This window comes from Canis lupus, chromosome 3 (genome assembly GCF_011100685.1).
Source record: "Canis lupus familiaris isolate Mischka breed German Shepherd chromosome 3, alternate assembly UU_Cfam_GSD_1.0, whole genome shotgun sequence".
NCBI classification, from domain to species: Eukaryota; Metazoa; Chordata; class Mammalia; order Carnivora; family Canidae; genus Canis; species Canis lupus.
This window is the reverse complement of record NC_049224.1, coordinates 18,022,233-18,048,405: the sequence shown is the minus strand read 5'-3', so window position 1 is coordinate 18,048,405 and position 26,173 is coordinate 18,022,233. Positions and strand designations below refer to the sequence as shown.

Genomic DNA, 26,173 nt, shown 5'->3' with positions numbered 1-26,173 from the left:
AATGTAGAAGTGAATAGAAACCAAATATAAAATCTGGTTGAAATATGGCTCTGTTTGAATTACTGAATGGGTTCCTTAATCAGTGTGAATTAGCAAAATCATATAGATAGATATCCCTGATCTTTTTTAAGATTTTATTTATGATAAATAAAATCTTTAAAAAGTAAAATTTAAAAGTGGGGCACCTGGGTGGTTCAGCGGTTGAGCATTGCCTTTGGCTCAGGTCGTGATCCAGGAATCCTGGGATTGAGCCCCACATCAGGCTCCCCGCAAGGAGCCTGCCTCTCCCTCTGCCTATGTCTTGCCTCTCTCTGTGTGTCTCTCATGAATAAATAAATAAATAAATAAATAAATAAATAAATAAATAAATAAAATCTTTTTAAAAAATGATATTTTATTTATTCATTTGATAGAGAAAGTGATGTAGAGAGAGAGAGAGAGAGAGCATGAGCATGAGCAGAGTGAGGGGCAGAGGGAGAAGCAGACTCCCCACTGAATAGGGAACCTGATGTGGAGCTGGATCCCTGGACTCTGGGATCATGACTTGACCTGAAGGCAGGCGCTTCACCAACTGAGCTACCCAGACGCCCCTATACCCCTGATCTGAATCCTCACTAAAACACTTTTGCTATCTCTTGTCTCCCCTTGTGGAGCTGAGAGAAGCAGGCTAGTTCAGTCACTCTATTCTTACTGCTATGCTCATCCCTCTGAATTTTCCAAGAATCCTCCCGGCTGCTACTACTACCCCTCCTGTCTGTAGGATTCATTCCAGTTCTTTTTCTTTATACTTATCTTCTTCTGAAGACCTAGAGAAATGGTCTCTCATTCTGAGTACAGAATTCTGAGAGATCCTGTACTTCAATCTACTGGTATTCAGTTATACCCCTTATAATTCCCTTCTTCCATTTACAACAGTCACCAACCCCTGCCTACCCTTTGTTTCCTGCTTCTCTGGATTACTATCTCCCATGACATATATTGCCTTTTTGTCCCTTTCCCTACAACAACTTGGGAAATTCATGGGCACCAAAAATATTTTTATCAGTCTATCAGAGAAGGAATCTAGGGTGGAGCAGTTAACTTGCTAAGTGACTAATTTTTCTTTCTAAAATTTTTAGTTTTCCTTTTTCTTTTCATTTGGGGTAAGATTGTCTTTGAAAAACACAAAAAGAAATACATTTGAAGTTTATTGCTCTATAGCCCAGACATAAACAGACATGTAAGGATTGGCCTGTGAATTGATTTGTATTGATGGTTCATAATAACCCACAAAGTTTTGAACTAGGAGTTAGGAAGCACAGAATGTCACTAAATAATTGGGTGACTTTGACCAAATCATGAAGATGGAATTTCTTCTTCTATAAATGAATGGAATCAGCATCTTGCCTAACTGGAAATTTATGATTCTATTACAAAACTTTATAACACTGAATAATGCTTTATGTGAGAAACGAAAAAGTCTTAAGAGACAATGCTTTTCCCATTCATTCTTTTCATAACTTTTACCAGTACATGAGTCCTATTCTGCTATTCTTCTGTTTTGAATTAGAAAGGAGGGCCTGAGAGTGAGAAGAGCCTAGAGTAACAGGCCACTAAGGGAACTAAGCCTGGATTTCCAGCAACAACCACCCGTCCCAGGTCTATCCCAGTGGTCTTCTGAGACGTTACTCTTCTGTCTTCATTCGTAGGTGCACTTCAAGCTTCTCTCTGTTCCATCTCAGGCATCTCAGGAGTTTGCTAGACCCTGAAATATCAATCACAGGATTAACTGAAGAGCACACTTTTAGATTTAAAACCTCAGTTTTGCTTTTACTAAAACGCTTTTCCTAATCAGTACATTTTAAATATTTTAATAACTGTACAAATGATTACTTCATAATTGCATGCTAACTTGATGATACTGGGGCACCTAGTTGGCTCAGTCCATTGAACGGCTGCCTTCAGCTCAGGTCATGATCTCAGGGTCCTGGGATCCAGCCCTGAGTCAGGCTCCCGCCTTGGCGGGGAGTCTGTTTCTCCTTCTCCCTCTGCCCCTCCCCCTACTCATTCTCTCGCTCTATCAAATAAATTTTTAAAAGATTTTTAAAAAATAAATAAATTGATAATACTGACAAGAATTCCCTATCACTTATATCATGGGAAACTTACCTAATTTCTCTAAAGCCTCAGTTTCTATCTTTCTGAAAAATGTGAATAAAAGTATCTACCTTAGCACCGTTGGGAGGATTGAGTAAAATGAATAACATAATATATGTGAAGCATGGCCAAGCGTGTGGAGCTGAAGGAATGCTCAGAAAATATCAGCTACTCTTATTGTGATGGTGGTGGTTATCATCTAGTATTATTTGCAGTAATTCTTAGCAATAATAATAATAATTGGAGAAGTGCATAAAAAAACTCTAGAAAAGCCAGAGATGGCCTCATGAAAGATGTGGTCCTAGAGCTGGACTGCAGAATACACCAAATTTGGATGAGTTTGAAGGAGGGGGAATTCTTTTCAGGTTCTTCAGATAAAAAGATGTGCAAAGGCACCAGATGGAAGAGAGCATGGTCATCTTTGTCTAGCTAGAATGAAGTTTAGGCAGGAGAATAAAAGGAAACAGCATTAAAATGGCCCTGGGGTAAAGGTGGGGCTGGTGAGAGGTGACTGGAGCAAAGCCTTCGTGACACATTATTATGGGATCTATTAAAACAATTTAAAGGGCAGCCTGGGTGGCTCAGCAGTTTAGCGCCGCCTTCAACCCAAGGCGTGATCCTGGAGACCTGGGATCGAGTCTCATATCGGGCTCCCTGCATGGAGCCTGCTTCTCCCTCTGCCTGTGTCTCTGCCTCTCTCTCTCTCTATCTCATAAAGAAATAAAATCTAAAAAAAAAAAAAAAAAAAAAAAAAAAAAAAGATTAAAAAAACAATTTAAAGAACTTACAAAACAAAAAAACGTCCTCAAAAAATCATGTTTCTGCAGATCCCTTAACCACCACGACTTTGACTCCTGGCCTCTTGTGTTCCAGCCATAAAGACAGCCACACAGCAGGGAGTTTCTTTGCTGGAACAAGAACCTAGTGGTTGGTGCTCCTGCCCTTCCCACTGTGCTGGCTGCACAGAGCCCGGAGCAGCATGAAAGGAATCGACCATAAACACGTAATATGTACATGCCCTGAATAAAATTGTAACCCAGAGTGCAGCTGTCCTGAGACGGGGCCCCTGACATCAGCCTCTCCTCCAGCACCAGCCACCCGCTGAGCTGAAGGGCGGGCGCTGGGGTCCGGGATGCTGCCGCTGGACACTGCACAGAGGGCCTAGGTGATGCCTCGGGCCTGGAGCAGGTGCCTGGGGGAGCCTGAACCAGCATTGTTTGCACCCCTCCCAAAGCCCTGCCAGTTCTCGTCTTTCCCTTCCCATCACCATCTCTCTTTCATCAGCTCTAATGGCTTATCCTCCTTTCTCGCTCGACATCTGTTTTCCATTGTCTCCCGTTGTTCTCCCCATTGTTTGTCTTTCTTGATCATTCTCACAGATCCAGGGCTCTGTCGCTAATCCTAAAGATGACCAGCTACGGCTTCTCCCCTGAGAGAGCAGGCCTTCCACTTACCAGGACCCAGCTCTGCCCTGGGGTGTAGGGGGGCAAGCCCCAAACACCCCCCCAATAGTGTTCAGCGGGGGCTTTTTTCTGTTTTAGGAGACCTGGTGAATTTCGCAGTACAGGAAGGGCTCGGAGAGATAAGACAGGGTCCAGGGGGGGCCGTCGGGGAAGCAGGTGCGCGCTCCCAGGAGCCGCGACTCGGGCAGGTGCAGGGGGCAGGGGCAGGTGCAGGTGCCGCGGGGAACCCCGGCTGGGCAGCTGTTCCCACAGTCAGCCAAGAGCCGCTGCGAGTGTTTCCGCACCCCGCTGTGCAGCCAGCGGGTGCCTTGCTCCTCGCCCCGAAGCGCTTTGAAAGTCGCCCCTCGTTGTCTTTAGCCTCCCTGTTCCCCACTTAGCACCTCGCCCTGCCGCGATTTTCCTGCCGCGGGGTCATCGAAGGCAGCCTCTGCTATTTTATGAGCAGAGAGCTGGCAACAGGCCTGAATCCGGAGCCTCAACGCAGGCTCCATAGTTTCAGGTTGAGACAAAGACGTGTTTTCTCGAGCTCTTGTCATCTTGACTTCAGACAGCAGGCCATGCATGTATTGATCACCTGTGCAGCCCCCTTTGGGGCCCGTATTGAGAAATAAAATCCTGCACACTCCCCCCCACCCCCCCACCGGGCCCTTAGAACGCTCTCCCTTGGCATGACTCTATCTTTTTCCTGACACAGAGTTGGCTCGATTGTGCGAGCTGTGCATCTTCCTCACTAACAAGTCCCTCCCAGCCTAAGCAGCTGCCGAAGGCCCAGACACAAGGACATCAGAAAGCGGTGGCGTTTTGCCTTTGCTGGGCCCGTCATGCCTGTGCAGCGCTAGGGCCGTTAGGAGGCACATAGAAGGGGGTTGGGGAAAGGTGAGAGAAGAGCAGGAGCCGAACACTGCCAAATACCTACTGAAAAGAGCATACCCCCTACCCTGGTTCTCCCTCAGGTACTCGGGACGCTTACCCCAGAAGGTGCCTGTTCCCGGGTCTCCAAGGGCCCGAACGCAGACCAAGCTGGGCCCTGTGGTCAAGAGCCAGGATGCCCGGTCTAAAGGGGCAGCAGCTTCTTGGCTCTACTAAAGCATTTGCTAGACAGGAAGCAGATCCAGTGTCAGCCAGATCTTCTGATTTTTCTACAGAGGCCAGAAACCAAATTTTTATGAGAAATCTCCTAATTTGTTAATGTTGGCGACTATTAAAAGACAGCCTTTAAATACCGTGAAGGCCAATCAAAACCTGTTGGCAGGCAACGTTCAAGCTGCCAGGTTTGGACCTCTGGCTTACCTAGTAGGCACACGCTGGAAGCTTCTAAATGACCCAGAGGCCTCCCCCCCCCCCCCCCCAGAGTCCATGTGGATCAGGGATAGGAAACTTTTAAGCTCTGTCTTACAAATTCTTGATACCAAACATTTTTAAAAATCAGAGTTGTTTTAAGAATTCCTGGACCCCTTTTCTGAACATAGTCTGGAACAAGCCCCAGCTTCCCGGGTGGCCTCAGGATGATCCATCCCCTCAAGTGACCTCCAACCCATGGCTGGTCCAAGAGGGGAAAAGGGAGATGCTGGCCATTCGGAGCCTGTTCTGGATGACTGCAAAGCACTGCGCTCACCCTTGCTCAGTTCTGTAGCCCCGGAGCAGACACAAATCCAGTAATTCCTGAGAGGTGGGGAAAAGGCACATGAGGGTTGGAAGATAGGCCAGAGACTTTTCAGCTGTGCTTGGCAGGCTGAGGTATGTCCATGCCGAAGGGAATGAGACGCTGTGGGAGACAGAAGAGACAAAGGAAGCATAGAAAGGGAGGTGTGGGGCAATTTATTCCTGTTCCTCAACTGTAAGTAAGAACAAGCCATCAAAAGCAGAAGTAGAAGAGCTGAAAAACCAGACCATGGGAATGTTCAGGGCTCCTTCCCAATATGATCCTTGAACATGCCCATCCATCCACCCGGCTATTGGAAATCTTTGCCAAAAATAGAAGTGGTGCCAAAGACTGGGATAGAGGCAACAGACTATTTTTATTCCAAGTGGAGGAATAGGCCACGTAAGCAGACGAAAACATAGAGCAACTCAAAAGAAATGTCAGCCCCTGAGCCCATGGGTGTGTTTCCTCCTCATGGCATGAGATTTGGGCAGAAATCTGTCTCACCAAGTCGGGACCTGCACTTCGGGCTTTCTCGAGCTGCGGTTCAGAAATGCAGCACAGGATTTGAGACAAAAGCAAGTCTTTCATGCCCAGTGTCATCTGTGTCTTATGTTTCTTTCTTTTGTTTTAATAGATTTTTTTTTTTCCCAGAGTGAAGGGGATGACGTCAGGCAAATATGCGATACAGGCTCATCTAATTAAAATTTTGTTTATTTACTTGTGATTTTAAAAGAATATGAAGCATACTTGTGAGACATTTGTGTCTGGAAAGAGTTGAGCAACTCTAAAGCTGTAACGTGTGGCGATTGGTTAAAAATTGCTAAATTATGTGTCTTTATTTTCCGCGAAATGTCAAATGTTGTTCTTTTGCTTCTATAAAGGTCAATATGGCTTAAAGAGAAAGGGGGCAAAAAACCAAACTTGGACCATTAACTTGTTATTGAACTTTAGAAGTGTTTTATTTACCAGTAAAATTAAATCTAAAAATGTTGTGGTGGCTCTGGAACAAGAAAGACTAGATTGCAACAAAGTTAATGACTTTGTGTTACTCTCCTCTTCTTTCTGGGCCTTTCAGTAAAAAACAAAAGGGAGAAAACGAGTTAGACAGCAGAAGTTATTTATAATTACTCTGTGTATACATATATGTGGAATATATATTCTGCTGCATGGATGGGGTGTCATAATTTTTTCCTTATGCTTTCTGCCCTTTGATGTTCTTGAACAGAATAGAGCTGGGGAAATAAAATTCTTTTGGTAAATACATTTCATAGTGGTATTTACTAATGGTAAGCATGGACTGACTTCTCAAAGAAGTCATCTCCTTTTTAGAAGCGATGATCAACAACCATATACACGCTCACACACACACACACACACACACACACACACACACGGCTAGAAAAGGAGAAAGCACTCTTTGTTCTAGGTTATTTCCAAATAACCATTGTTATTCGTTAGTACCATTTGATCTGGTCATGAGGCACTACTACCTCATACCCCTTTTTGGGGTTGGGGGGGAAGTAAAAATAATGAAAGCACTATTTAACAGTTCAAAACCATAAACGTCTATTGAACTGCATCTTCTAATCCTGTTGCGAAGGCTGAGAGTAGTCTGGCAAAATGCAGGTCAGAAAATTTTTGCTGTCACTGACAGACACATGCTAGTGACGTGTTCAAAATAGAATACGCAGAAGTTTATCTTTTTTTTTTTTTAATTCCAGTGTAGTTAACATTAAAGTTCATCTTTTGTAGCTCCTCACCCACTTCCCAAGTCTTTCTCCTTCTCTGGCCCCCTGCCCACGACCCCCTAATTTGTGCTCTTTTGCTGAACGTGGCTTACTGTCCATTAATCCTCTGTCGGCAGTCCCACAGTGCTAGTTTCAGGTGTGCCTCTTGCCATGATATTGGCATTTTTTAAAAGATGGTATTTATTTATTTTGAGAGAAAGAGAGAGAGTGGGTGCAGAGGCAGCTAGAGTGAGAGTGAGTGGATGGGGAGGGGCAGAGAGACCCTCCAGCAGGCTCAGTGCTCAGCATGGAGCCCAACACAGGGCTGCTTCTCCACCCTGGAATCATGACCCAAGCCTGACCCTGGAAAGTGGATTGCTAAGGCACTTGGGCTTTACCAAGTTGACTTCCTCTCCAGGAGTAGAGAAACAAGAGAAGGCCTGGGAGTCCCCCTTTATTTATTTAAATTTTTTGTTATTGAAGGCGCCTGGGTGGCTCAGTAGGTTAAGCGTCTGCCTTCAGCTCAAGTCACCATCTGGGGGATCCTGGGATCAAGCCCTGCTCAGTGAGGTGTCTGCTTCTCCTGCTGCCTCCTCCCCCCTGCTCATGCTCTATCTCTGTCTCTGTCTCTCTCTCTTTCTCAAATAAATAAAATCCTAAAAGGCAATTTCTTATTGAAGTATAGTTGATATTCAATGTTATGTTAATTTCAGGTGTACGACATAGTGATTCAACAATTCTACACAATATGCAATCAAAGGAAACCATTCACAAAATAAAGATGCCACCTACTGAATGGAAGTCCCTTTTTAAAATGCCAGCAATTGGGGCTCCTGGGTGGCTGAGTCGGTTAAGCATCTAACTCATGATCTCAGGGTCATGAGATCCAGCCCAGTATTGGCCCACTTGATATTCTCTCTCTGCCCACCCCCCCAACTCGCTCTCACTCTTTCTCTAAAAAAAAAAAGAAGATAGCAATGGAAGGTCCATTTTCAGTTGTTTGGTGCAGACAAATTTAAATTTTCTTTAAAATTTTTTTTCCTGAATTGACTCTTCTGTTTGTATTATTTCTGAATCGTCATCAGTGAGTTCCATTACATTATTAGTTTCACAAAGTGAGGGTCTATTAGAGTAGGTATTTTGGTCTGTTTTTTGGCTTTTATCCTAAAATTTCCTATTGCATTTAGTTTCCATTATATTTTGAACTCATCTACCCAAAAGCGCCTCAACATTATTTTTAAACATGTTTGTCTTGTTTTTCTCTCACAGTTAAGTGTGGTTAGTATTAGGTTCATTATGTAAGGTTCCATTTTCACTTTAGGCTCATCTAGTATTACTGCATCAGAAGGAAGTTAAACTTAACATCATTTACCAAAACAGGTGTAACAGGAGGAAAACGAGGACAGAGATACTTGATGTGGAGATCGAAAAGTTTAGCCCTAGTGCAGACCCCTGAAGTGAACACAATGAAGGACTGATAAGATGGCAAGTGGGACAAAACAATCAGGGTAAAATGTACTTTTCTTAAAAAAAAAAAAATTGTTCATAACAGACTTCAACGTATTCATTTTAGAGTCAGGAAGAAAACTTCAGATTGATTGGTTTAGTTTAGAAAATTGCCTGAAAATATGTGACTCTAAAGTTTTCCATAATACTCTCTTATATTTGAGTTCATGTGAATTTTTATAATTAACTTCTGAAGATCAATGTTAATTTTTTAGTATCAAAACTATCACTTCGAATGTGAGGTTTAAAAGTCTCTAGAACTGCATGGTCTACGTTTGGGAGAGACAGAGGAAGAGGGAGAGCTAGAAGTGGCCCCTCCGACACTTGGGGTTTCAGCAGCTTTGTCAGGGGGTGTTGCAGACCTCAGAGAGGCCGGGCTCAGTCCTGGCCAACAAAACTATCTGGAATAAAAGTAACAAGGTGGTCAGAGGGGAAGTCACATGCTACTTTTTGCTCTCCCTTTCATTTCAGGTATTCTTAGCCCTCAGGTCTTACCTCTCCTAAATTTATGAAAGTAGATGAACATGACAACTAGTGCTCCCTAGACCTGTCAAGATAATCCTTTAAACTACATGCTGCTAACATGATATGTAAACACTGGTCTTGAAATTGTCCACTTGGAGTGGGCCATGTAATATAATTTGCCTAAATGACGCTTCTCTGAACAGATCAGGAATGCAGTTAGAAGAACAGTGAAAGCTGTAATCTGAAACATCACATCCTAGAATCATTAGGGTGAATAACCAGACCCATAAGAATGCATTGAAAACCCCGAAGAGGGATGCCTCAGTGGCTCAGCGGTTGAACATCTGCCTTTGGCTCCGGGCATGATCCTAGGTCAGGGTATCGAGTCCCACATCAGGCTCCTTGTGAGGAGCCTGCTTCTCCCTCTGCCTGTGTCTCTGCCTCTCTGTGTTTCTCATGAATAAACAAATAAAATCTAAAATCAAAAAGCAAGAAAGAAAGAAGAAAGAAACCCACCCCAAAGAGATTGCTCAGAGAGAGCCCAGGCAACATCAGTCTTGGTAAATGACAGCACAGAGTGAAGGACCTGGAATCAGACAGGCTTAAGTGTGAGTTCTAGGTAAAGTGCCATACCTAAGTCCCAGTTAATGAAATAACAGTTGTAAAGTGCTTAGCCCTGGTGCTTGGTGCGTAAGCAAACACTCAGTAAAGATAGTTTCTTTTTTAAAAAAACAAAAAGGAAACAAGAAAGGCAGAAAAAAGTTGCATGGTCTTAAATAATTTTCCAAATTTATTTTGAATAAATGCATTTATGCTAGAGCTTTTCATGGTAACCAGATCAACAAAGCACGGAAAGTACTATTGCTAGGGTATATTGGCTGGAAAGAACAAATACTGAGATTATGGCCATACACGATACAGAGGGATTTTATTTCATTCCCGTCTTCTTGCCTTAGACTGTGCTGATATGTTCATGTGTAATTCTGTTCTCCTTTTTAAAATTTTTCCAGATCTTCCCTTTCTTAAGGATCCAGCTTTAAATATACCACTTCCTTAAAACCTTCTGTGCCTCCCTAGTTTACCATAATCTCTTCTGATGCCAGCCCCCACATTGTATTCTGTATTTTCGCTTATTTGGCACATCCTACACTACCTGGGGCAGTTCCCCAGCCATTTCCCTGAAGACCCACTCTCCTGCTCCTTTTATACTGCTGGGAAAGCTTAATTACAGGGCTGGCACAAGGTCCTCAGTAAATTCTTGTTGAATTAAATCTCTTATTTGAAATTTCCAATGCCTGCATTCCCCTCCTACAAGTCCCAATTTAGGGAAATCTCTTGAAATGACTCACAAGTTTTCACACCTCATCCCAAACTGACATTTTCAAATTATTTACATGCTTCCTAGCTTTCCAGTGTGTACTATCAAAAGTGTTTATATTAAAAGGACATACTTAGTTATCAAACATTTATCCTAAGAAATGTGGTGATAGCCAGCAGCATTGTCCTGCCGAAGAGCTAAAGGTTACATGCTTTGCTTCTAATAATAGATTTAGTGGTGGAATTAGGAATACAAGTAAGGTTAGCCTCCCAGAGCAGTCTGGTGGCCTCAGGCAACCAGGAAGGTGAAGTCGGTGTCTTAGCTAACTCACTAACTTTACTGGAAGTGCATATTTTCCATGTGCCAAGTTCAGTAACTCATGGAGTAAATGTTTGTTTTGCTATGCTTTGAAAAGTTGCTTTGCTTCTTGTAAGTTTTCTCGGTGGAAGAATTCCAAGATATGACCTAATCTATGTTTGCGGCATTGAACTAGAAACAGGATTTGTTCTGTGACTTGGCTCTGTCATTTATGGGCCACTTCTGTAGGGAGGGTGTGTGGAAGCAACAGGAGAAATGCCTGGCCTGTTAATGCCAACAAGCAATATACTCATAAAGTTTTTGATTTTCTAACATCTGAAGGCAGGCATCCAACCTTGCAGAACAGAAGGTATCCATCTTGCAGATCATGGTCACTCGTTCCCAGAATTACAGTAACCAGGTAGTACGTAGGATCACCTCAGAGGACTTTCCCATAACCTCCACAAAGAACACCTCTGTACTTTCCTGTAGGTGCTGTGGTTTGACTCTTTGTATAAACTCCCTCAGGTCAGAGATGAATTAGCCATTACTAGTAGGGAAGCCTATTGCCAGTTCGGGCTATTTGTTATTAACCCTTGAATTTACTCTGTAGGCATCCTATAAAGCATTTGAGAATTTATGCTTGTTAACTAATGGTAATCTTTTGTCTTAAAGATTGATTTGAGAAAGAGAGAGAGAACAGGAGGGAGGGGCAGAGGGAGAGAGAGTCCCAAGCAGACTCCACACTGAACATAGAGCCCAACTTAGAGCTCATTCCCATGACCCTGAGATCACAACCCAAGCTGAAACCCAGAGTTGGTTGCTTAACTGACTGAACCACCCAGGCACCCCAACTAATAGTGATCTTATTAAAGATTTGAGTTATTACCAAAGGAACTACTAAAGAGTTCATGTCAGGGCACCCAGGTGGCTCAGTCCATTGAGCACCTAACTGTTGGTTTCAGCTCAGGTCATGATCTCATGGGTCATGGGATCAAGCCCTGAGCAGGTCTCTATGTTCAGCTGAGAATTGGCTTGGGATTTTCTCTCTCCCTCTGTCTCCCCCTCTGCCCCTCCCCCCCTTCTTTTCTCATAAATAGATAAATAAATCTATCTATAAATAAATAAATCTATCTATCTACCTTTAAAAAAAAAACAGAGTTCATGCTATAGAAAAGTATCTCTTAGCCGGATAAATAATCCGTAATCACACAGTAGACAAAGCAAAAGCTAGATCTTATTGATGGCTATAATCCTGGGTAAGAAATTAGGAAACTAACTTCATAGATGACACCAGTACTTAGCCTGAACCATTTTAAGTCTTTTCTGTTTTCATAAGATCAATCTGGGTTGCTTTTGAAATCAACAGACTGGCATGCTATTGATTCACAACCTCAACAACTTTGTTAACCCTTTTTAAAATAAAGTCACTCTGGGGCTCCTGGGTGGCTCAGTCATATAAGTGTCTGCCTTCAGCTCAAGTCATGATCCCAGGCTCCTGGGATCAGCCCCGCAGCTGGCTCCCTGCTGAATGGGGAGTCTGCTGCTCCCTCTCTCTCTGCCCTCCCACCCCTCCCTCCACTTGTGTATGTTCTCTCTCTTTTTTTCTCGTTCTCAAATAAATAAATAAAATCTTTAAAAAATAAAGTCACCCTGATGTTAGAACTCACTAGAAGTATACCAGCTTTACAGTTCTTCAGAGTTCCTCATGCCCCCTCAAGCAACACTCTACAATATAGTTTAAAATCTAATCACACTTCTCAGAATTATAATTTTGAACAATCAACAGGATTCATTTTGGGTTTGTAATGTACTCATTGGGAACCATATGGCCCATTTAAGTAAACATCTGTGATTCCCTTTACACTGAAAATAAAGTGCTACATGAAGATTTTATTCAGTCTGATATCAGAAGCTTCACTGCTCTTCTCTACCCGTTACTCTGGCAGGAACATGTTTGGTCTTCTTGTACTTACTACCCTTTCCTGCCTCCTCTTGCAAGGGTTCTTCTCTGCTTAGTCCCAGCCACTTTTTGGTGTATTTCCTTAGATCTACAAAATATTTTTTTTCCTTATCACTGCATTTAAATGCCAAAATATCCTCACCTTTGTTTTTCTCTCACTGACCTGTAGCCACTTGAAGATAGGTGTTACATGTTTTATCTCTGTTCTAAACCTCTTCAGATATGTTGAGTGAATGAATGAACCCATGAATGAATAAATAGTTGAATGAATGCTAAGAATATTGAAAGGTTTATTGTACTTTTCCAATATGTTTAGTTATACTGGTGTATCTCAAATTTATTTTTTTAAACATTTTATTTATCTATTCATGAGAGAAATAGAGAGAGGCAGAGACACAGGCAGAGGGAGCAGCAGGCTCCCCACGGGTTGCCTGATGCAGGACTTGATCCCAGGACCCTGGGATCATGACCTGAGCCAAAGGCAGATGCTCAACCACTGAGGTACCCAGGCGTTCCTGGTGTATCTCGAATTTAAATAACTGTTTACCACCAATCTTCCCTTACACACACACACACACACACACACACACACACACACTGGGGCAAAAATAGTAAAAACATGAAGGCCCATTCTGCTGTATTTGCAGTAAACTGATAATGACCACACTAATTCCAGAATGGTCTATCCTTGGTTCCCAGTACTTAGCATTTGAATCATCACCATTGTTCAGTCCCAGGCAAATCTGAAAGGACAGGATTCACTGGGAAAGAAATGTTGCCTTAAGTTCCTAGAGGATTATTATAAAAACAATGAGGCAAAGATTCTTTCATGTTGGAAAAATAAAACAAGACTTCTATAATTAAAACCAAAAGCTATAGCATAGATGAGAAAAAGCAGTAATCAGCCTAAAATGGGAAAAGCCTGGGTTTCAAATATTTAATTTTCTCTGAGCTAAGAAATTGATGCAGACTGTTGTGGGTGTTTTAAGATCAAAATTATTTAGACAGATATATATAGAATGTTTTGCTATTATATTTATGGATTAGAACTAGCTCCGAAACTCATTTCCTTTCCTTATAAACAACTATGGTTGACATTTACTCGAGGTACTCTTTCTTCTCCACCACATATAATTGTGATCTATGTAGCAAGAAGAGCAAAAATCACTATTAAAGATCTGTTTTTTAAATTTCCCTACTACCATTCTCAGCCATGCAGGCCATGATCCAGGCTAACTTAGAAGGCACTTTGGAAAGCACGTAGAATATTTCCCTTCTTGTCTGTTCTATAATCACTTCTCTTGATTGGATTCAGCAGTATTTTAATGTTGTATAAGATGTGGTATTGTTTGTTTTCTTTCAAGTATATTTTAGAGGCTGAATTTATCTTTGGGGACACCATAGATCAAAGTTTGATCCTTAACTTTGTAGGCTGAAAAACAGATTTGACAAGGCTCCAAAAGCTGATTCACTACTCAAGTATTCATGATGTATTAATTTACAATGAGATTTGTGTGTGGCTGGGGAAATGGACCACTTGTCTATAGAAAGTAAACTCATAAATTTAACCTTCTTTGTGATAATACCCAAGAGGAAACTGAATATCTACAACTATGTTGTATTCTGTAGTTATTTAAAAAATCAAACTGTAATTCTAGAAAGACCCATATAATCCAGTCTCCAGCCTTGATTTTGCAGATGAGAAATTGGGACCCCAGGCTTTCACAGCTACAAATGACAGAATTGGAACTAGAATCCAAGATTGCCAGATAGAGATCTATGTACTTTTTACAAACCCTGCTGCTGCCCTGATTTTGGAGTGGGATGGGTAGTGGTACCCATGGTAGTGGTAGTGGTAGTGGTAGTCAGAAGTTGAAACTAAAGATGGTCCAGGGGTGCCTGACTGGCTCAGTTGGTAGAGCATGCAACTTTTGATCTCAAGGTTGTAATTTTGAGCCCCATACTGGGTATAAAAATTAGTTAAAGTCTTGGGCTGCCTGGGTGGCAAAGTCAGTTAAGCCTCCAACTCTTGGTATCATCTCAGGTCATGATCCCAGGGTCCTGCGTCCAGTCCCATGTCAGGCTCCCTGATTGGCAGAGGGCCTGTTTCTCCCTCTCCCTCTGCCTGTCACACTCCTTCCTTGTGCATGCACGCTCTCTCTCTGTCAAATAAATAAATAAAATATTTAAAGTAATTATAAAATTAAAAAGTGGTCTAAATTCTTTAGTTACTATAAAATTAAAAAGGAAAACAAGCTTAAAAGGAAAATTTTTTATGAAGCTAAAGTCATCTGATAAAGCACCTTTACCTCTACTTTGGTTGGAGGACATTGGTAAATTTCTAAATTTAAAAATGGAAGAGGAGGGGCACTTGGGTGGCTCAGTTGGCTAAGTATCTGACTTCAGCTCAGGTCATGATCCCGGGGTCCTGGGATCCAGCCCTACTTTAGGCTCCCTGCTCAAGAGGGAGTCTGCTTCTCCCTTTTCCTCTCCTCACTCATGCTTTCTCTCTCTTTCTCTTTCTCTCTCTCTCAAATAAATATTTTTTAATTTATTAAAAAAATAATAATACAAATAAAAATGGAAGAAGACACCAAGAAATAAAGGATCTGGGTCACAGGTTCATGATGAAGAATCTCTTGACAGATTCTTGACTCAAATGGCTAAACAACCATTTGTCATTGGTTTCCTGAATGTTTTGTCTTTGTACAACAAACTGTTAGGTTTAGTTTAACTATTTACATTCTAAATCTGTCTCTTTTTTTAAAGATTTTATTTATTTATTCATGAGAGACACAGATTGAGAGAGGCAGAGACACAGGCAGAGGGAGAAGCAGGCTTCATGCAGGCAGCCCGATGTGGGACTCCATCCCAGGACTCCAGGATCATGAGCTGAACCAAAGGCAGACACTTTAACTGCTGAGCCACCCAGGCATCCCAATCAATGTGTCTTTAGTTAGAAGTCCCTTTGGGGTTTCCAATAAATTTGCGTTTTGTTATTACCTTCATCAGTAATATACTTACAAATCATATTTTAGGTCATTTCTACAAAGATTTCAACACATAGCATCTCTCATCACTTATTCATTCAAAAGTACTTAAGTCAGTCACCACATCAGGTTCTGAGAGTAAAATGGGAAACAAAACAGGAATGGTCCCAAACAGAGCTCACAAAATCAGAGACTGCTTCTACTGTAGGAGGCAGATTTTAATGAAATAATCACACAAACATTGCCAAAACCTGTGATAAGTTCTACAAGAGAACAATATAGGGTGCTATGAAAGCATAAACAGAAGGAAGTCATATAATTTGGGAGATTGCTGAAGAAGTGAGATCAGAAGGCTAAGTAGTACCAGTCCTGAGGGAAATTAATGCATTCTCCAGCCACAGAGAACCTCGCACGAGGGAGCGGCCCTTAGGACTGCACCTGGCCATCCTACCTATGTAATACACAGTCATGGGATAATTGGAAAAATTAATATGCAAAGCCCTTGGAGGATTTGAATTTAGAATAGTGTAGCTGGATGTGGAAAATACAAGTGGGGGACAGCAAAGAGCTTGGAAAAGTAGGTAGAATCCAGGTCTTCTAGAGGCTTATAAGATATTTTAAGACTGGAGCCTTTATCTTAGAGGAGGAGTTAGCATTAAAGCATTATAAGCAGTGAAGTGGAATCTTCTGTTACAGAGAATTATTGCAGGAGAGGAGGGCAAAAGGGTAGAAGCTAATTGATACAGAGATTCTTGCTTTGGTGAAGGTGTGATGTCATGGTGTCTGACTAGCATTTTAGCAGTGGATTTGGAGGGAAATCCAAGGTTCAAGAGATATTTTGGAGGGAAAACTGCCAAGACATGGGGGGTGGAGATTGAATTGCAGGGTAGAGAGGAGGAGAGAGAAGGTGCCATCCCAGGTGTCATGTCCAGTGCCGTCCTTGTGACTTCAGTATGTGAAGCCCACCCTACATAGCTTCTGGTGCTCTCTATCTCCACAAATACCTCCTGGTCCCACCTGGACTTTGACCTTTCCCTGAACTACCTCACTGCTCCACTGTAAGGGAAGCACAAAGACCGGTGCTGCTAGCCACTTCAAACCCACATTTCTAAACCTGCTAAAGAGAACTCTGTGTACTTGAGGAAGTTACTGAAACTCTCTGAACAACGGCTCATAGGATAAAGGATGATAATACATACTTCATGGCATTGTTGAAAAGTTTGAATGACAGTGTTTTCAAAGCCCCTGATATGTGATTGGCACATAGAGGAGTGCAATGAAGTAGAAATTTCCTTTCCTTTTTTGTGTGCTGATTTTTGCATCTTATGTTTCTGGAAATCCCACTAACTTTGTCTGATTTACTACTACAATAAATGAGAATGTTATTATTATTTTTTTTTAAGTAAGCTCTATGCCCACCATGGGGCCGAACTCATGACCCCAAGATCAAGACTTGCATGCTCTACCAACAGAGCCAGTCAGGCACCCCAAAAAGAGTATGTTTTTAATAGAGTACTTATTTTATCAGTTTTTGTGCAGAGGTTAAATCCATCATACAACTTATTAAAGACACATACTTACTGTCAGTTTGGCAGTAAGTGGTATTCCAAGGCCAGGTTCCAGTGTGTGTGTATGTAGGGGGTTTCCCATATACCACCAACAAGGAGTTCTCAGGACGCCAACTGGGAGGCCTGCTGTTGAACTCAATTCTAGCACTAGCTGCTGGAGATAACATCAGATTCCACAAGTTAGAGGTTCAGTCCCACAGGACTACTCCCCCACAACCCCAAGTCAGATAGCAGTCATAACCCAGGTAGTTACCTGTACTTGTGACCAACTGGCTATAAATCAGAGGTTCCCAAGACCGCTGCCTTGGTTTCAGTTAATTTGCTAGAGCAGCTCACAGAACTCAGAGAAACAGATGACTGGTTATTGTAAAAGGATATAACTCAGGATCAGCCAAACAGAAGAGATGCACTGGGCAAGGCAGGGAAGATGACACAGAGCTTCTGTGTGCTCTCCAGGCGCCCCACTCTCCCAACATCTCCAGGTGTTCACCAACCTAGAAACTCTAAACCCCATCCTTTTGAGTCTTTATGAAGGCTTCATTACATAGGTGTGATTGATTACATCATTGGCTATTGGAGATCAGTTCAACTTCTGGCCCCTGCACTTGTCCCCAGAGGTCAGGGGTCAGACTGAAAGGTCAACTGTGTAATCACAGGCTTGGCTCCATGGGCAACTGGTCTCCATCCTTAGGTACTTTCCAAAAGTCACCTCATTAACATAACAAAAGACAATTTTATTGCTCTCCTCACTAAAGGAAGTTCCAAGGATTTTAGGAGTTTCATGTCAGAAACTAAATGGAAAACCAAGTCTATATTTTTTATTAGAAATTGCAATGTCACAGGCAGTCAGTCTGCTTGTAGGATGGAGAGAGTGCCCCTTTCTTAAAATGTAGCAACTATTTTTTTTAAAGATTTTACTTATTTATTTATTTATTTGAGAAAGAGAGAATGAGAGAGAGAGCGCTCACCCATGAGCAGAGGGAAAGGCGGACTCCCCACTGAGGAGCGAGCTCCATGCAGGGCTCCCTCCCAGGACCCCAGGATTATGACCTGAGCTGAAGGCAGGCGCTTAACCAACTGAGTCACCCAGCCCCCTAAAATTTGGCAAGTATTAAAAAGGAAATGTAAATACTTAGTATGCCACTGACTTCAAGTTTGTATCTTAAAGATTTAATAAAATGAAGAGGATCCAACTACCATATCTCAAGCCTATTAATTTCACACATGGACATAAAATATGTAGGAAAGAGGAATCAATATGCTGTAAATGTAAAATGTGCATTCTCTTATAAAGGTGGTAAAATTTAAAGGGAAAGTACAAACCACTATGTGCAAAACTACATAAAGGAAACCAAATTTTAGGGTTTGGGATTTAGTTCCTTAATTTTAGCAAATTTTCTTTTTAGATATAGCTATTGCCTGATAGACTTAAATTAAAACTATATTTAAACCAATCAAATAGTAAAATGTGTCATGCTTTTTTACATATACTCCCAAAAGCTTTAGACACACACAGAATTCAGCATTTATTGTCTTTCCCATAACATGCCTTTCATCCGCTCCCACTAGTGGTGGTGGTTGTTCCAACTTGGCCTATAAAAATTTGTGAACACATACCTTCATACTTAAGTGAAATGAGTCACAGAGCAGATGCCAAAGAGAGTACCCCAATTTAAGTCTTCCAGAATTTCTAAGATGTGTTGAGGAAATGGCATAGATAGTACAATTTTACTCATATCTTAGATAAGAGTAAGCCCTTAAGATGTAGAAGCTGTTCATAAAGATATCTTGATTTTTCTTTTTTTTTTTTTTAAGATTTTATTTATTAGAGAGAGACAGAGGGTGTGCATGCTCATGCACCCATGATGAGGGGAGGTGCAGGGAGAGAGGGAGAAGCAGACTTCTTGCTGAGTAGAGGGCCCGATGCGGGGCTGGATCCCTGAACCCTGAGATCATGACCTGAGCCAAAGGCAGACACTTAACTGACTGATCTATTCAGGCCCCTCTGATTTTTGTTGTACACATTTTTTTTGGACTTCATAAATTCACTTATCCACTCAACAAATATTTATGAAAAACTTGCTGTTTGTAGGGTGCTGTGCTGGGCTCATAGAAATGAAGAAATCCCATTATCTTGCTTTTGGACATTTACAGGCTACAGTGTGATATAGGAAGCCAATTAGAAAACCAGTAGGATAGAGCCTAACAAGTGCCGTAAAGCAGGTGCAGTGAGAGGGTCTGGTTACCCAACCCAGTATGGGCTGGTGGGATGTCCACAGAAGTCAACAGAGGAAGCCAGTACTTAACTAATGGGTAAAGCTAGCCAGGCTAGGCAAGGAAGAGGAGCAGAGGGTAAAAGGAGGCAAACCCGGGAGAAGCTAAAGCACATTTGGAGGAACTAAAAGTGCCTGATGATTCATGTGCCTGGAGTGGGGAGTCTCAGGCAGGGAGTGGTAACAGGCAAGGCTCAAACACACAGAATGCTTTATTAACCAAGTTACAAATTTGTATGCTTTACTCTGAAGGTTTTGGGAACCACTGAAGCATTAACACCCTCCCTTTTGTGAAATGACTCAATAAAGAATAAGTCATAACAGTGAAGAAACTGATACCCATACCCATGCCTTAAGAAATATAGTCAAGAATTGTATTTCTAATCACACTTAAGGCAGAACAGCACCTTGGTTTGTATTCTTTACCTCTTCTGGGAAAGAAATGGTTCTTAGCCATGTAAAATATTTAACCGCGAAGATCCTGCCCGGCCTCACAATGTGACATTATTTCTCTGAACACAGCCATGTGGTGGACCACCTCAAATGGTAGGAATCTGTTATACAAAGAAATAAATCAACCAGGTTAAGATTGAGACCAATTATGGAAAATCCTTTTGGCAATTAAAAATAATATCACCTTATCTTTAAAAATACATATATATATCTCTAAAGATTTTATTTATTTATTTATTTCAGAGAGGGAGACAGCACAAGAGAGAGCAAGGGGAGGGGAAGAAGCAGACTCCCTCTGAGCAGGGATCCCAATGTGGGGCTTGATCTCAGGACCCTGAGATCATGACCTAAGCTGAAGGCAGATGCTTAACCGACTGAGCCACCCAGGCACCCCTAAAAATATATTTTTATGTTTATTTTATTTTATTTGAGCTTCCTAATAACCCATTGATGTAACTGGTGTTGATATTCCCATTTTACAGACGAAACACTGAGGTTCATATAAATAAAGTATAGCTCAGTATAGCAGTATTCAAGTAGCACAGCTACATATTATGCTAATTAGTATATAATTATATTTATTATATTAATACTACTTATTAGAGATTCAGTCCCAAGATATCTGACTTTAAATCCTATTCTTTTTTTTTTTTTTAAAGATTCTATTTATTTATTTGTTTGAGAGAGAGAGTGCTCACACTCACTTGGGCATTTGAGTGGAGGAAGAGGGAGAGAGAGAGGGAAAGAGAGGATCTCAGGCAGACTCCTCACTGAGTGTGGAGCCTCATCCCCCAACTCTGAGATCACAGCCTGAGCCAAAATCAACAGTTGGAGGCTTAACGAACTGAGCCACCCAGGAGCCTCTAAATCCCTACAAGAGAATGGTCATAAGCAATAAAGAAAATTAAATTTTGGGATATACTAAAATCCTTGTTTAGATTTCTTTTGTTAAGTTATCAGTCAAGAATTGAACACTCTACTTCCTTAAAGAGTAGAAGCTAATGAATAATGTCCTTGGACTCCAAATATAAAACAATATAATACCTTTTCCTAATTTTTGTGTTTATTTTGGTCTAAGAAAAAAACCCTATTTAAAAGGTTGTTTTTTAAAAAATAAAAGGAAAATAATTTCTTGACTTGAAATCATGGTATTTAAATACTAGAAAATTTATCTTTCACTCTGGTATATATGTATGAAATTTGTGTTCTAAGAATTAGCTGTGGAATAAATACATGAAGTCTTTTTTTTCCCTTTGAGTTTCCTTGTTTTTGTTTTTGTTTAAAGATTTTATTTAGGGGATCCCTGGGTGGCTCAGCGGTTTGGTGCCTGCATTCGGCCCAGGGCACAATCCTGGAGTCCCGGGATTGAGTCCTGCATCGGGCTCCCGGCGTGGAGCATGCTTCTCCCTCCTCCTGTGTCTCTGCCCCTCTCTCTGTGTCTCTCATAAATAAATAAATCTTTTTTTTTTTTAATTTTTATTTTTTTAATTTTTTTATTTTTATTTTATATTTATTTTATTTTTTCATGAGAGACACAGAGGGAGAGAGAGAGGGGCAGAGACACAGGCAGAGGGAGAAGCAGGATCCATGCCGGGAGCCGGACGCGGGACTCAATCCCGGGACTCCAGGATCGCGCCCTGGGCCGAAGGCAGATGCTAAACCACTGAGCCAGCCAGGGATCCCCATCTTCGAGTTTCTTTGTAAGAACATTAATACATGTCCACATATGAAACTTGCCTAGTATTGCAGAGTTGAAAAATTCTGTTGAGGAAGAAGTTGGAGAGTGTGGACCTACATCATGGCAGGCATTTTAGGCCATAGGACTTAATTTTATTTCCATATCTCATATTTTTAACTCTACTGTAAGTTTTTTGAAGCAAGTACTACATCTTTTACATTATTTGTACGAATGACAAATTTCCCATGCATTGGACAATCAAAAAGGCATGCTATGCAACATTATTTTGTTGAGGAAAGATAAAATATTTGGAAGAGCATCCCCAGGTTTCAACAAGGCCTTTCATTGAACCCATCTTCCACTTCACTCATTTTCCCTGAGGCAGTGATATGAAATTCGGGGAGCTTGGAACACTGAACCACGTGAGTGAACATGAAGTACTTTTGGAGAGAGGACTGAGGCTGTCTGGTCACTGCCTGCAGGGGAACCCACAGTGCACTACTAGGTGGACACTCAGTTCTTCTGTATTAACTCAATGAATGAATCAAAGATAATCAAGAAATAATTTAAATTGCAGACTATCATCATGTCAAGAAGGCTTGTTTGGGGGACACCTGGGTGGCTCAGTGGTTGAGCATCTGCCCTTGGCTCAGGGTGTAATTCCAGGATCTGGGATCGAGTCCCGCATTGGGCTCGCTGTGAGAAGCCTGCTTCTTCCTCTGCCTGTGTCTCTGCCTCTCTCTCTCTCTCTGTCTCTCATGAATAAATAAAATCTTTTTTTTTTAAAGAAGGATGTTTGGAATCTGAGGAGTTGTTTAAGGTATACCCAATAGCTCTGCTGTGTCAGACAGTATAGCTTTCACAATGCTGGGCCCTTGCTGAGCCCTCACTAACCCCACTAAACTGCCTTGTAAGGCACTATCATCGACACTTGAGTGAAAGAAGGTGATGTTAATAAAAATGCTGAGACAACAAACTAAACCAGGAGTCCCAAGCAAACCAGGGTTGTCCCAGTAAACCAGGATCTGAGGTTACCCTAGCAGTTGCCCAACTATAAATCCAATCTTCAGCTCTTTTTCAAAAAAAAAATGCTTACATATGAAAACATGTCCTTACATAATTAACGGGTTGGAGAAAATAAACCCTCTCTAGAAACTTAGTTTTAAGAAAGTTCATATCCAAGATAAAGTGGTTATTTCTGAGACTTAGTGTAATTCTAAGATTTGGTGTAAATTTTGGAGGTTTCTTTGGCTGCTCTGTATTTTTTCTTTCTTTTTTTTCCTTCTTTGCAATAAACATTAACAATGAACTAGAGCTGCTTTATATTTTTGCCTTTACAAAATTAAAATATCCTTAGATTTCTTTTTTTCAGAGTTTTGTTGGTAAATCAAGTATTTCATGGAGCATTCCTGGAGAAATTTTAATGTCTTTGTTTCTCTAATTATTATTTTTTTTTAATTTTTATTTATTTATGATAGTCACAGAGAGAGAAAGAGAGAGAGGCAGAGACATAGGCAGAGGGAGAAGCAGGCTCCATGCACCGGGAGCCCGATGTGGGATTCGATCCCGGGTCTCCAGGATCGCGCCCTGGGCCAAAGGCAGGCGCCAAACCGCTGCGCCACCCAGGGATCCCTGTTTCTCTAATTAAAACGTTACAACAGAGGGGCACCTGGGTGGTTCAGTCAGTTAAGTGCCAGACTTGATCTCAGCTCAGGTCTTGATCTTAGGGTCACGAATTCAAGCCCCACATTGGGATCCTTGCTGGGCAGAGAGCCTACTTTAAAAAAAAAATTACTAACAAAAGGATATTAAATGATTTGTCCCTACTAAGTAGCTCATTAATCAGCAGAAAAGAGTATTTGAAAACAGTAACAACATATTTGATACTATATATTCTGGCTCTTAATATCTGGAATTATTATTGATTTCTCTTTAGATCCTGTATTATCTTAAATCTATGAATGTGAATATTTCCAGGAGTGTGACACCTCAAAGAATTTTTATTTATTTATTTATTTTTACCTCAAATAATTTTTATCTGCTCTGGAGATGTCCTAGAATTTGCCAGTTTGGCCAATTATAATGACAAACCTATTCCTGGCCTCCTCGGGGCATGATTTATACCTGTATTTCAGTAAAGCAAAACATGAGGTGTTGAGTTCCACATTTCTTTCTTTCTTTTTTTTTTTTTTTTTAATTTATTCATGACAGACACACAGAGAGAGAGGGAAAGAGAGAGGCAGAGACACAGGCAGAGGGAAAAGCAGGCTCCATGCAGGGAGCACGATGCGGGACTGGATCCCGGGTCTCCAGGATCACACCCTGGGCCAAAGGCGGCGCTAAACCACTGGGCCACCTGGGCTGCCTGAGTTCCACATTTCTATAAAAGTCTACACAGACTATGTCATTATTTTGAAATTGACACTTGAAAATTCCTAAAACAAGATTATTTAAATCATCTGATACTTGATTAACCACGTTGTGATGAAGAATTCCTTCAAAGTTTACTAGGGTGTGTTTTATTTTATTTTTTATTTATTTTTAAAAAAGATTTTATTTACTTATTCATGAGAGACAGAGAGAGAGAGAGGCAGAGACACAGGCAGAGGGAGAAGCAGGCTCCATACAGGGAGACTGATGCCAGACCCGATCCTGGGACTCCAGGATCAGGCCCTGGGCCGAAGGCAGGTGCTAAACCGCTGAGCCACCCAGGGATCCCCTTTTTTTCCTTTTAAAAAAGCAATACAACAACTAGGAGCCTCTGGAGCCCAGCAACCTTTGAGGGGCCCTATTGGCAGCCCCCCTGAGGCCAGGGCTTCTGCCCAAGCCTCTCCCTGAAGCCACTAGGCAGCTTTTTAAATACCCCAGGACCTTTGCCCAAACTGTGGACCAAATGGAAAAAAGGTTTTGTAGCAAAAAAAAAAAAAAAAAAAAAAAAAAAAAGGCAGTATAGAAGATTTAGAAGCCCACTGACTATCTGCTTTCAGCAACTTGTGGGACAGGAAGTCAGGGATGCAAAAATTGGGCATCTCCGGAAAGGATCTTGGTGTCAGAGAAGATGTAAAATTGACAGGAAGGCACACCCACATTCCTCTCTCACTGTAGAAAATGTATTCAACATTCATTCAGGACCTTCACATGGAACACCTGCTTCAGTTCTCAGTTTAAAGGCATTGAACTCTGTGCTACATAGTCTTTAGCTCTGAATAAGAATCATAATGAATGAAGTAGGTGGAGTGGAAGGAAGAAAACACTACCATCCAGGGTTAACAGAGTTATCAAGCTAGCTGATCGCACTTCGTGACTCAAGTGATTCCCTCACCTCAGGGTACCTTATCCTGCACAGCACTATATATTATATATTTCGGTCTATCCTCACGACTCTCTCTTTCGTCACTGTTTTTCCCAGAGACATTTGTTACACCTGAAATAAATAAGTGCCTCTTTTTGCTTCTTCTTGAAGTCTATTCTTGACAGTGTGGCCTACCTCATTCTTCTGGAACGGAATCTTCCTTGGGTTTCCCGTGGTATAGTTAGCTGTGGCTGTCCTCCTCTCTGACCTGCCTGACCGGTCAGTTCTTGTTTATGCCACTGGTTCCTCTTCCTGTTCATGTCCTCCAGCTGTTTTTAATCCTGAGCACTCAGCCTTTTCCTCTTCATTGTGTCTTCCTTAAAATAATCATATAACCACATGGCTTCTGCTTTTACCACCCCACTTAGCCTCTAACTTTGCCTTCTTCCCTGGTCTCCAGGCTGGTACTTGAAATAACTCCATGTGTTTTCACTTCTGCATGTATGATCTTTAGTTTACACAGCGAAATTATTCCTTCTCCTGTTTTTATTGGCACTCGGTCATCCAGTTTTCCCCTTTTCATCATCAACCCTATTCTTTGGTCACCTACCACTGTCCAAACAATTGGGCTTCATCCATAGCATGGTTAACAGATCCCTGAATGATAAATTTTTAAGGTGTGGTTTTTCAAAAAGGCATTTTAAAGGCTGTTGGAAGGACCTATGTTTAAAAGTACTAGTAGAGGGGTGCCTGGGTGGCTCAGTCGGTCATCTGTCTGCCTTTCGCTCAGGTCATGATCTCAGGATCCTTGGAACAAGCCCCGAGTTGAGCCCTGGATCGGGCTCCCAGCTCGGCGGGGAGTCTGCTTCTCCTTCTCCCTCTTCCTGCCTCTCCCCGACTTGTGTTCTTTCTGTCAAATAAATAAATAAAATCTTAAAACAAACAAACAAACATAAAAATACTAGTAAAGAATGGTTTCATGCTTATAAATATTGGGGGGAAACAGGAGAATAATATTTTGTGACTTGTGAAAATTGTATGAAATTAAAAATTTCAGGATAGTTTCAACAAAAATCATTATGTCCTGCTAAGTCTAAAATGTTTACTATGTGACTCTTTTCAGAAAGTTTGCTGATCCTCGGTTTAAATGATTAGTGTCCAATGGGATAAGACAACAAATTCAAAAATAAAAAAAAAAATTTTAAAAGACAACAAATTCAAAACTCTAGTTTGTTATCAGGCTTTTAAAAAACAAGATGGAAAATAATAAAATAAAATAATAAAATAAAATAAAATAAAATAAAATAAAATAAAATAAAATAAAATAATAAAAAAAATAAAATAAAAAATAAAAAACAAGATGGTTACACACCCATGAAACCACAATAATTTCCATTAC

General features: G+C 41.3%; 1 protein-coding gene and 1 long non-coding RNA gene across 3 annotated transcripts in view; one reads left to right on the top strand and one right to left on the bottom strand.

Annotated features, from left to right (window-relative positions):
* Window positions 1-26,173, top strand: part of ADGRV1 (adhesion G protein-coupled receptor V1) — a 518,581-nt gene that overhangs the window by 470,384 nt on the left and 22,024 nt on the right. The window lies entirely within an intron of this gene.
* On the bottom strand, window positions 485-25,213 carry LOC119871125. Of its 2 annotated transcripts, none has more exons than XR_005356732.1 (4): window positions 24,970-25,213; window positions 19,778-19,905; window positions 17,092-17,232; window positions 485-1,744 (listed from the first exon to the last, which is right to left on the bottom strand). It is a non-coding gene; the product is annotated as an uncharacterized LOC119871125 (long non-coding RNA). The 2 variants fall into 2 exon arrangements; XR_005356731.1 differs by lacking the exon at window positions 485-1,744 and adding an exon at window positions 6,187-6,312 and having other exon boundaries at window positions 24,970-25,208.